Raw genomic sequence first — 13,072 nt, forward strand, 5'->3', positions numbered from 1 at the left:
GGCTTTTCTTGGGATTCCTGGGAGAGAAACTTTCTCATTCATTAGAGAGACTTTGGTGCTCAAGCTCCACATCGGCCCCCCACGCCCACCCTTTTGTGAGTGAGAGGGGTTGGTGCTGCTGGCAGCCATTTTGTGACTGTGAGGACAGCTAGCCAAGGGCAGAGCTGACTTGCAGAGTGGGACAGGTCTGAGAGAATGGCAGAGAAACCCAAAACTGGGAGATGTATCAGTGCTTTCAGAAGAATTTCTGTGGGTGTTGGAGGAAGTGTGTGCTGGGGGCGGAGAGAGTTGGGATGTTTAGTGGGTTGACAGTCTTTTGTTCTTTATCAGACATTTATTGAAAATGTCTAGACACTGAGAAACTTAGTTAAAAAAATAAAGTAGGGCACAAAACTTGCTTTTCCAAGAAACTTATTTATGGGTATTAGATTTTGATTCCTTCTGTGATTGTCCCTTGTATTGGTCTTGGGGACTGAAAGAACACTCAGTTGTTACTATTAAGTTAAAATTTTTAGAACCAGAGCTTAAAGCCTTAACTCTTATGTTAGTAAGGAAAACAATGTCAAGGCTATGAGTTGCTTTAACGATGTTGCTGGGCAGCTAGAACTTTGTGCATATTACACATGGGTGTTTTGAGGAATCCAAGAGTGAAAAGATAGGGAGGCTTGAGGAAACTATTGGAAACAGAGACTAGCCAGCTGTCAGGTCTTTTTGCTCTGTGTTTCTGCTTCATTCTTTGAAATCTTTCGGCAAGCCTGTCCACTTGCATCCTCTGCTTCTCTGCTTTAGTGGTCCCATGGAACATGCTGACTCCATAGCCCCTGAGCTTATGCGTTTTAGGTCTGGCCTCCTGAAAAGAGGAAAGCCTCTTTTTTCTCTTGGTCCCCATTCCTGGGAAAGGGACTGCGATAGATCGAGTTTGGGTTAGCTGCTTTTTGCTACAGTCATCTGTGTTCAGGAAGCCAGATCACATCCTGCAAAAGGGCTGCAGGGACTTCCCTGGGGTCCAGTGGTTAATTCCACTAGAGGGGGCGCGGGTTCGATCCCTGGTCCGGGAACTAAGATCCCACATGCCGTGCGGTGCGGCCAAAACAAACAAGCAAACAAACAAAACCCCCAAAGGGTTGCAGTTGAGGGGACTTTTACTGTGGTTGGGAAAAGTGCAGCTCAGAGAGTTGCGGGCTGGCTAACTTTTCCACAAAATGTCTATTATACCACATAATTGTAGGGCAGTGTGGTCATCGCTGCAATCAAAGTATGTCTCGTGTAGGTGCTGCATGAAGGTAATGGTTAATTCTGGTAGCTTAGGGGTTGGGTATAGCTGGAGAGACAGTTGTCTAATTTCTAATAGGAGAGGTGTGGGTGTGTATGAAAGGATTAGTGAAGAAGAGTGTTTTGTATTTGTCTAGCTATTGGTTTCCTCCCTAGGAATTTACTCCTGTCATAAAAACTCTGTGCCCCTATAAAGCTGAGTTTCATAATTGTGGCATCATTGGAGTTATAAAGTACACAGAGAGAAGAAAATCACGGGCTTTTTGAGCCAAGAGGAAACTTAGAACTTATCTAATTTGATTGTTTGGCATATATCTCTTGATGTGGCAGATACCAGTGAATACAAAGATGAAGCAGATTCACTACCCTGAAGAAGTTTATAGAGAGGAGATACAACAGGGAGGAGACCTAGGGAGGAGTTTAACTCATGAGAGTCAGAGATGGCCTTGTGGGGAGGTCAGAGAATGAAGTGCTTACTTTTGATGGGGGAGGAGTGTCTAGAAAAGTCTCATGAAGAAGGTGGCATTTGAAGTGGATCTTGAAAATAGGAGTGTGTTTACATAGAGAAGGTGATGGGGGAGAAGAATGGAGATTAAAAAAAGGGGGAAGACCTTCTCAGGAAGGGGATTAATTTTCTTGGCTCTACCTTCAAAATTAATTTAGAATCTGATCACTTCTCACTACTGTCAGTGCTACCATTTATTCCAGCTGCCAGCATCTCTCATCTGCATCATCAAATTAGTTTCCTACTTGATCTCCAAGCTTCCATGTTTATGTCCCTCCAGAGTATTCTCAGAACCCAGTCAGAGTGATCCGTGGACAAGTAATATCCAAATATTTGATATGTCAAATATCAGCTTCTCTGCTAAAAACCAAGCAACAAAGTACATTTAATAGCTTCTTATTTCATTCAGAGTAAGAACCAGTCCTTTAAGTCCCCATCCCCCTTTCTGATCTAAGTATTTTGCTCTCTTGCTTTACTGTATTGTACCTCTTCCTTGAGGTAAGGTATGCTTACAACCTCAGGGCCTTTTCACCTGCTAGTTTCTTTGCCTAGAACATAGAATCTCCAGATGTGCCTTCTTTAGGCCATTCAAAGTCATTTTCTCAAAGATGCCTACCCTGACTATCCTAACTAAAATGGCTAGTTATTATTCTCCTATCACCTCACACTCTCAATTCCCATTTTCTAATTTATTTTTCTCTATTTACTTCAGCCTGATACATACTTTATTTTGTCTGTCTTTCTCTCCCACTGGAATGTAACCTACACAACCACAGGAGTTCCCCTCCCCCCTTGTGATCATTACTGTTTCCTCAGTGCTTCGAACAATATCTGGCTCGTATATATTTGCTTAATAAGCAAATAAATGGGTAAGAGGTGGATTGCCTAGCTCTATTTTTGGGCCATTCATGGGATAGATTTGATACCCTAAATTCAAGGTAGGCAGATGTTTATAAATACAGAAATCACTTCTGTTATCTTTGCAAGATGGCTATTCAGCTGTTGCTCATGCGTATGATCACTAGAAATTTAAACCGTTTTATCATATAGCCCAGTGTTTGGCAAACTCTTTCTGTAAAAGGCCAGGTAATAAATATTTTAGACTTTGCAGGCCATACCATCAGAACTATTCAACTCAGTTATTAACTATATAACTCTGCAGTTGTAGCATGAAAACAGCCCACAAGTATAGGTAAGTGAACATAATGGGTATGGCTGTATTTCAATAAAACTTTATTTATGAACACTAAAACTAGAATTTTATGTGATTTTTAACATGTCATGAAATATGTTTTTTTTCAACTATTTACAAATGTTCCTTTTTATTGTACTTGGACGGAGATAGACTACTCTATAGTCAAAGTATGGTGTTTGAAACAGCTACACATCTGTATGAATATATTTAGTTTAATACACATTTCACTATCTTGTTCATAAGCACACATGTGGTTAGAGCCACTAGAAAGAGACTCTGTGACATTGTGAATAAAATAGCATATGGTACAGTTATTTCTGCTAATACATGGGGGCAGGGTGTAGTAACACGGAAAATAAAAGATAGATAGGGATGACATACAAGTAATCTGAGAATGTGTCATATAGTTTAAATGTATAGGGGCTACTGATTATATTTACTTGATCTTAACCTAAAGGCCAAGAAGTGATTAGTAATTATATTCAATAACATTAGATTTACATTCCCTTTAGTGCATATCAGTTGAGAATATGGGCAGTTAATTCAGAAATGCTGTGGAGGATTTGCTTTCCGAATTAAAAAATTTTTGTGGATAAGTGAGAATCATACTGATAAAATATTTGTAAAATATAGTAACATATGTAAACATTAGTGTTGGATTAGATTTATAAACTTTCTGGATTTCCCCCCAAATTTGAATTATGCTGTAGAAGAGGCAAGAGATTCACTTCCCCAACCCCCAATATAGTGGTGCAGGATTTGGCAACCTAGCAGAAGGAAAATTGAAACACACAGAGATTTAAAAATACCCCGTTCTGTGGGTATATAATAAATTAATACCTGTTGATTGTTAATGTTTAAATTTATGGATTAGGTATTATCTTCTGTGATGAAAACTTAGACAAAGAGGGTAAACATGTAAGAATGAATAAGAATTATGTCTTTTCATGTTGAGAGTAACATGGGAAGAAGGAATTCTTGCAAATACAAGTCAAATCTGTGAAATAAATGGTATTTTTAGACAGAGGTTTTTAGACAGGTACAGGGATTGTTGCTATTTTTAGTGTGTTCATTTTCATGAAGCTGACCACAAGGTGGGGATAATATATTGTATGTAGTCTCTGGATGACCTGTGACATCATCCCGAGTTGTTGAAAATAGAGTTAAATTATTTTAAATAACTTTTTCTATTTTATTTAGAAATTTGTCAGTGAATGAGTTTAAAACAATTATTTTGCATATATCTTGACCATTTAGTAGTACCAACAAGGATTATAATTTTTTGTTTTCCAGTACTGTACGGTTTTAATTTTAAACCCATAAAATTATGCCTTTTTCAGCCTAAGATCATTTCTATGCTGTCCTCTTATCCAAAAAACCCTGAAATCAGTTTCCATTGTTGTTAATTTGAAAATTCTTTACTAGACTGGACAACCATATGGGAAAAGGACTGAATCTCTTTAGGGCTTTATTATAGGTAACCTAAAGAAGATAGAAGACTTACTTCAAATTACTTTTATTTCTTGGTAGGTCTTAACTAGAGTCTAGCCTCCTCTTAGGATAGTTGGAAATGGCCTATGGCGGATAAATATTACAGCATCAGAGCGCTGTTTTCTGACTGGTATGGTGGGTGGGCCTTAGTGTTCTGTGAAAATGCCTTGGCACGTCATCCCAGATCATGGAGTTCATCTTTGATGGCTCGTTTATGTGTTCTGCTGACTTCCAGTGTTCTCTTTATGCGATTTCTAGTGTGGATATTGAAGCCAAAAAATTCAAAAAGACTTTTGAAGTTTGTTATTAAATAGCATTATTAAATCAGAGTTGAAGTCTTTGGTCAAGTAGAGTAACTGCTGTGTCAAAACTGAGCTTTTGAAACTGAAAAGCATTCTAAACCACAGAGCATGAACAGTAGTACTCCAAAAACCCTTTTTGATTCGGAAGTGAAGTGTTTCAGGTAGTAATAACATGAGTAAAATATTTAAAATCTCTCAGAAGTACTTCACAGCTCATGACTTTAGTGATTATACAGGTAAATGTGATATCATAACTTTTTAAGGTTTCGAGTGCAGCAGGGTAGTTTATCCCAAGAAATTGTATTTGGATGTTGTCTGTTTTTTACTGAAGACATTTCCAGATCCATGTGAGAGTGTCTCCCATGGAAGTCTCCTCCGGTTGTCCTGCTAACAGGTCACTTATGTGCAAAGTGGAACTTATCCTTGTAACAGAACCTGCTTTTCGGTTTCCTGTTTGAATTGTTTTCTGGCCTGCAAATCTTATGGTCAACTTTGACCATTCCCCTCCCTTGCACTTCCTAATTCAGTCATTCTCCCTAAATCCATTGCCAGGTGTACTATTAATTAGTATTACTGCAGCTTTTCTCACTGCTTTTCTCTCTACTGAATTCCCACTGCTGTCATATTACTTCCTCACTCATGTCTTTCTCCTGGACCACTGATCACTTCCTCTCAATCTTTCCTCCTTGGAGCCTGGTCAATACTGGAGCCAGACTGATCTTCCTGAAGTACTTCAGAATCCTTCAGTGGCTTACTGTTGTCTGTAGAGCCTGTATTCCTCAAGCTGGCATGCACAATAGTTTCATTTCTGCCTGCCTTCCAGCACTATCTGTGCTTGACCCGCTGTAATTTCTGTTACCAGAGGCTGGCTGGCTGGCTGCTGTGATTGTGCGGGCATTTAAAATTTTGTCTGGGCGACATCTTTTCTCCTTTGAGAGCTGTGGCTTGCTTGCTTGCCTCAGCTTTAGCCATGTGATGGAAGGATGAGCAAGTCTACATGCAAGCAGGGTTTTAGGGTGAGAGGAAGGAGCCGGTTGAGAGGAGGAGATGAAGGGTGTGGGGGAGAAGTAGGTTTAGCCTCTTCAGGAAGGGTTGCCTTCTCAGGAACAAGGCTCCTGGAATGCATTAAACACCTGCACACGGGAAGGTGGGCAGGGAGTCCTCACCAGTCAGTTACAGCCAGCTGTGCCTTCTGAAGCCCTTCACAGCTAGACAGCAGCTCATTAGGGTCCCCTCTGTCCCAGGTGCTTTGCATATATTAATTCATTTAATCCTCACAGATACAGAAACTGAGGCACAGAGTAGTTAAGAAACTTGTCCAAGGCCACCCAGGTAGTTTATGGTAGAATTGGAGTTTAGGCAGCCTCCTGCTCTTAACCATTACACTCTGCTGCTTCTAATTCCTGCCTTTTTATAATACAAGAATATAATTTAAAACCCTGCTTGACAGTTGTTTTATACGATTCAAGAGCCATGGGAGGTGAGGAGTTTATAGGTGGTGTCAGTCATAACTTGAAAACTTCAAAAGGCTACGTAAGGTGGTGATAGCGTACATTTCAAGGGAGTCGCACAGGCTGGTAAAACATTTTAAGAAGATAATTTTGCTGCAATTAATGTTTATGCTTATTGGTAGTTGATATAAAATAATGCTTCATCTATTATATATGATGTCCATTTTCGCCCTCATCAGTTACAAGGCTTGAATTGAAGGGAGAAGATTGCATTCTCAAGTCTTATTTATCTAGCAGGTTAGAAAGGCCCTGGTTGGACTTTCTGAGAAAGACGTATCAGATGATTTGAGCATGTTAAAATTGTAGCAAAATTTAATGTGAACAGAAGGGAAAAATTCCCTGATGCAAAGGGGAGGGAATCTCTGTCTGGAAAGACTCCCCTTGTCTTTTATTGTTTATACAGTTATGATTGAAATATTGCCACTTCATATGTAGAGGTATCATTGCAATAAACTTACGTTGATTTGGCTGACAGTTTCCATCCATGTATGCTTTATTCTAATTACCATTAGTTTCCCAGAGTATACTACTGTACTTCTCTGTCACAGCACCCATGCTTCCTTGTGATTTTAATTGCTTGTTGTGTCCTGTCTTCCCAGTTGGTTTGTCAACTAAAAGAGGGCAGTGGTACATCTTCGTCTTGTGCATCATTGTTTCCCTAGACTTAACACAGTGCCTGACACAGAGTGGGTGCTTAGCATGTATTTGTAGAGTGAATGCATGGCTTTACCTGTATACTGAAGAAGTATGCAGTTGAGGTCTGGTTGTTGTAAGGCTTAAGAGAAGGCGGGGGAGACCCTTTAGGATGAACACGGGTTGCGTGTAGCTTCATCAAGATTCTCTGAAGATCATAGAACCTTTTACAGACCAGTGGGAGGACTGTTTTCCTGAATATTTAAATGCTTGTTTTTCCTTGCTGCCTTTTCAAATCCTAGTTTCTTTTTTCCTTCAAATGCTACCCTTTTTGTGACGCCTTCTTTGATTCCTCTGTTGGACTCTGTTCACAGTGCCTGATTTTTTATTTTTAACCTCTTTTAGTGCATTTAGTACTCTCTACCATTTATTGTTTTTATTGTTTGGTATGTGTTGTTTGTTCTACTAGACTGTAAACTCTTTGCATTCAGAAACCAGGTCTGTCCAAACAAGCATGCTTTGGAGAGTGAAAAGAGGCACTAGTCAGATGGGTGCTGAGGTAATAGGTGTGTCCTGGGACTGTGTCAGACAGACTTATGTATGACACTTCCCAGTGGTCAGCACATGGCCACCTGAACCTGGGACATGAGAAGGCAGCAGAGCTGCAGGTAAAACCACTGGTTTGGGTCTTATCTTATTTCTATCACTTTACCTGTTTAGGTGTGGTGGGCATTTGATTTCATCTCTCAGATCCTAATTTTACTGACATGTTAAGTAGAAATGACTATTTATGTCCTGCTGGTTTCGTAGCCCCATTTTTTTTTTCGAGGAAAAATGATTAAAAAACACTAATTGGAAAAGATAATACACCCCAGTGTTCATAGCAGCATTATTTACGGTAGCCAAGAAATGGAAGCAACCTAAGTGTCCATCAACAGATGAATGGATATGGAAGATGTGGTGTAGATACTCAATAGAATACCACTCAGCCATTAAAAAAAAAGAATGCAGTTTTGTCATTTGCAGCAACATGGATGGACCTGGAGGATATGATGCTTAGTGAAGTAAGTCAGAGAAAGACAAATACTGTATATTATCCCTTCTATGTGGAATCTAAAAAACTAGTGAATATAACAAAAAAGAAAGAGACTCACAGATATAGAGAACAAACTAGTGATTACCAGTGGGGAGAGGAAACGGGAGAGGGGCAAAATAGGGGTACAGACTACTATGTATAAAATAAGTAAGCTAGCTGAAAGGATATATTTTACAGCATAGGAAATATAGCCAATATTTTATAATAACTATAAATGGAGTATAATCTGTAAAAATTTTGAATCACTGTGTTGTACACCTGAAAGTAATACAATGTAAATCAACTGTACCTCAATTAAAAAAATTTAAAAAAACTTTAAACTGTGGAATGTTAGTTAAGATATTTTACTGTGTAATTCTAGAATAAATTGAAGACTTTCTAACTTTGTAAACCAACTAGAACCCAATGACTGAAATGTTTATCTATGTATAAAATGGTTTTTAGGGTAAAGTGAGCCTTACTACAGTGCCTTTTAGATGGTGCTAAATAAGTAAGTAAAGTACATATTGTTGTTCTTGTTAATATTAATGCATTCCTTGTTCTTATATTCCCTTCAAACTTTAAAAAAAATGTTTCCTACCTAGAGATAAATTAATCTCTACTTGGGTCATTCCACTACATCTTATTGTCACTTTCATTTCATTGCATCCTTGTTAATAACCAAAATAAAGGGTGAAAGTAGCAGGTTGGCCTGTTGGACTGAGTAGTGTGAGGAATTAGCTGCTCGAGGCAATTAACTGGAAATCATGATCTCTGCTTTTTTAGCATTCCATTCGTTATTTGAAATAAGCTTTATAACGTAGGCTGTACTAGAGCACAGCAATTAAATGTGCTAACAAAAAAGAATATCCCAACTGTAGGTAGAGCATGCTTTATTCAAACCACATGACTCTGATTTCCATCCAGCAGTGGTATCGAGAACTTGATGTGTTCCAGAAAGCAGTAAATTAAGCACAGAGTGTGGAAGGACTTCTACTTGTAGCAAGTTTTAAAAAAATTCATACTATCAAAGGAAATAGAAAGAGTACATAATTCAGATAATATCCTAGACCAATTTTAAACATTTAAAAATTAAAGTTAGTATCCAGTGTTTGGACTAAACACAAGATCTCTAGCCTTTCACCAGTTTACCAGCTTACTACTAGCAGTAAATATTAATGGACTCTGAGGAATGAACAGGAAGGTGAGTCAGGAGGCATCTACATTAACATTCCCTCATGCTAATTGAAGCATTATTAAATTGTTTTTAAGACTTAAACTGTAAAATTGCTCATCTAATTCCATAGTTGTTATAAGGTATATTCCAAAATTGAACTGGAAAAATTAGTTTTCAATCCGAAAGTACCAATTAATTTTAGTATTCATGAAACAATAAAAATAATTGGATCAAGGAGAAATGAAAACAACTCATTTTTAATATCCAAATTGTTGAGATATAAAATTAAAAGTATTTTATGGGAAGTACAAAAGAAGGAAATTACAACTTCATAACTAAATAATTCCTATGACCAGTTTATATAAGGAGAAGCTTAGCAATACACAACCATATTTAAATATGAAGTTTCTTACCTTATCCTCTTAAAAAATACATCTAGAAGAAATACTTTAACATTTGTGCCTACATCTTTTAAAAAAAATTTTGTTTTACAGTAACATTTATTAGAATTACTGGAACACAAACTCATTCCCACAGGTAGCCCCGTTCAATATGCATTAAACCTTATATAATTATTGTATTTGAAATAAAAATTCCTTGTGGGTTTTAGATAATTGGGACCTCGAATCATGAATGTCATACTTTGTTCAATCCAATTGAAATTATTAAAAGAGTTCAAGGTTTTACATAAATAATTTTATATAAACAAATTAAAATTTTATATATTCAAGTTTTATTTATTTTTTAAAAAACATTTCAAGATAAAATCCTGTTTCAAACATCAAGAAGATCAATCTATATGAAAATGCAACAAGAAGTTCACAGCTGTACTTGCATCTTTAATTAAAGCGTTATTACTATTGTATTACAAAGCAAAAATAAGCTTAACTTCCTGAAAATGCCAGGTAGCTGAGTGATAAACTTAAGTTTCATCCAAGAAAATTTAGTGTCATTGACTTGATCATCAATATTTTGCTAATATATTTTTTAAAAATGTTCTAATATTAAAACTAGAATTTCTTTAAAGGAGGAAGGCTAAAATTTATCCAAAAGGCTGACTTTTTAGTTAACTCTAATTTTCTCAGTGTTATTGCTAAAGAAGTTATTGAATTCATTTTCTCTGGGTATCTTCTGTATTGCTTTTCTTTGATTCTTGCCAGTGCAACCAGTCTAAGATTTTACATGATAAAGGAAATCTGTGGAACTAATTCTAGAAACCTCTTTCTGTTTTCTCACAGAACACCTCCAGGCACAGAAAAGACAGAATACTTCATTTGCATTCTTAAACATTAGGAACTTAGAATCTGAGTCTTTCAGCTGGAAATGTTATTGCATCTACATTTCCCGAAGAAAAAAAAAGGTTAACAGCCCACTCAGGTTTCTGTTAACTCGTGTCTTTTTAGTGTCCTGATCTGCGCAAAGAGTGTAGAATGTGGAAGCTGAACGCCCAGCCTCTTACTTCTTAGCAGTCAAGGAGACGCGGGAAATAGGTATCAGTGCTGATTACAGGGAAATAAAAAGAAATCAGATATGCACACAAAAATGGCAAACACTAACAAACTTCAATCTTAGTCTTTTAAAAGGGAAAGAACATTTACAAAATTAACATAGACTACAGTAACTAGAAGTTTTAAAAGTAAACTATTTTCCACATGAGCTTGAAAAGCTTACCCCAAAAGTACAAAGATATTTAGAGATTTATAGTTTGTTTATTTAAATGGTTTCTGTGAAATTAATAAGTACCAAAAACCTCTTCTTTACCCTAAGTACCTTTGTTAGAAACCCAGAACATTTAATAAAAAAAATTTAACAACTTTTTGGACTTAATAATAGCTGAAAAATAGAAATGAAAATCATTCTGCTGTCAAATATTAGAAATGGAAGGTGTCGTATTGCTGTATTGTTCACTTCCTATGCATGAAAAACAAGGTTTTATATTTAATGATATTCCTTAACTAGAAAACCTGACTTCTGCCAATTGTTAGAGTGTGGAAACTGTTTCTCTAACTAAATATTGTGCGTGGCTATCATCTGGAAGTAATAATATTACTTGAGTGCATTGTGCCAAGTGGACACTTAATACAGAATATACATTAGACTGAATGAAATCCAGATACTAGTAATACTGACAGAGAAAGACACAGATTCCTTTGGTTAAACTAACTCACAACATGTACAGTGTACCATAAGTTAAATGCAGTTTGTAAGTATGTCATTAGATTTCAATCGATCTTGCAATTAGCATCCCAAACAAATTGAAAAGCTGTGCTGGTTTATAAATTTATGTTTAGAATTTTAAAGAGTCTTTGTCTCCCTTCCACTGCCCTTCCTCCACAACAGTCAAGTTCCTTAAGGTTCTGTTCCCAGTGAGTCGCATAAATTGGGTTCTTAATTTGCAAGGAGCAGACTAGCACTTAAAGAAAATGACGCCTATATATGTAGGGGGTTGGAGGCTGGTGGCACCTTCTGCTAGGGTTGTTCTATACCTCCCTTTATGGATGCCCCACAGTCAGTGTTGAGGAAAATGAATTAGGATTCATATTCTGGTCTTCTCTAATCATTCCCACTGCACAGCCTGGGGCTTCCAGTAAGTGCTCATCCGTACCTTGTACCCAGTCTTGGGGTAAAGACCCAGCCGACTGGTATTTACTGATGACCATGGAAACTACACTAGGAATGTTTCTCCCATCTGTGTGTTCAAATGTTGTCCTTATCTTTTATTTCTAATCATTATTTTGAAAAGTACACTGAGTTCAGGTTAAAAGCTAACAACCAAAACAGTTCAACCCTGATGAAGCCAAGAGGAGGAGCCTTCCCTCTTTTACACAGTAACTTGTTAGAGCCCAAGTGCCAACTTGGCTGAAATTCCTTCTTGGGACTGAACTGAGGTTTTTGTTTTTAAGTTAAAAAAAAAAAAAAAAGAAAAGAAAGAAAAAAGGGCTGAGTAATATTGTATCAGATAGCAGAAGTGGTCTCATTGGAAGCAAAAACTATTTACATTAAATAAGAAATCAGTTTGCAGGTTGCACCTGTCACATTTACAGTATAGTGTAATATACTGTGACCAAAAGCGTAATGAAATACAGCTTCAGGCACTCAGTCCACAGTGAGCGCAGTGTGCCACAGGTGAGTTAAGGGGAGGTAGTGAAAGGGAGAGGAGGAAAGCAGGAGGAAGATGAGTTCTCCCTGAGGGGATCTGGTTTCATCACGGATTGGACAGCAATCCAGTCCTCCTCCACTGCCACAGGTGGCCTGATGGACCAGCTTCTGTTGCTCAGAGAATTCAGTCCAAGCTCATCTGTGATTTCAGCAGTGCTCATGGCAACAGGAAGATCTTTTTTCTTTGCAAACAGACACTAGTCAGACGGAATCCCAGATCAACCCTTCTGTCACCATCCTCATGAGCTCTTCTTGGAGCTCATACAAAGAGCAAAATCTGAGTGTTTTGGAAGTAGTGATGCTGCAGAGGTTGGATGCTGTCCGGTTAAGCCAGCAAAGATGATGTTTTGTACTTCATAGTTTTCACATTTAACCTATAGTGGCAGTGGTTGTTACCACTTCATCACGCTTCACTTTGTGCAAAATAACCATCTACTGAAGCATCCCAGCCAAACATGAGAATGCACTTTCTTTTTTTTTCTCGCTCTCTTTTTTTTTTTTTTTTAAAGAAAGCCAAAAAGGTCCCCTGAAGAGGTTAGCAAACCGGCCTGAGAAACGCCTCGCTGGCTGTGGCTGCTGCTGCTGTGGCTGCTCCTGGTCTAGGTGTTGGGTTTACTCCTATAAGCTGGCGGCTACTCTGAGAATGTTTTCAGAGTTTTTATTGTAGAATAAAAGACAGATACAGAAAAAACTATGCAGAACCAGTGTGGGCTTGCGTAAGGAGAGGAATCTTGTAGCCATTTACGTAGGTT

General features: G+C 37.7%; 1 protein-coding gene across 5 annotated transcripts in view; it reads left to right on the forward strand.

Moving 5' to 3' along the window:
• Positions 1–13,072, forward strand: part of PCCA (propionyl-CoA carboxylase subunit alpha) — a 431,262-nt gene that overhangs the window by 122,102 nt on the left and 296,088 nt on the right. The gene's annotated exons all lie outside the window — the stretch shown is intronic.

This window comes from Globicephala melas, chromosome 18 (genome assembly GCF_963455315.2).
Source record: "Globicephala melas chromosome 18, mGloMel1.2, whole genome shotgun sequence".
In the NCBI taxonomy this organism is placed as follows: domain Eukaryota; kingdom Metazoa; phylum Chordata; class Mammalia; order Artiodactyla; family Delphinidae; genus Globicephala; species Globicephala melas.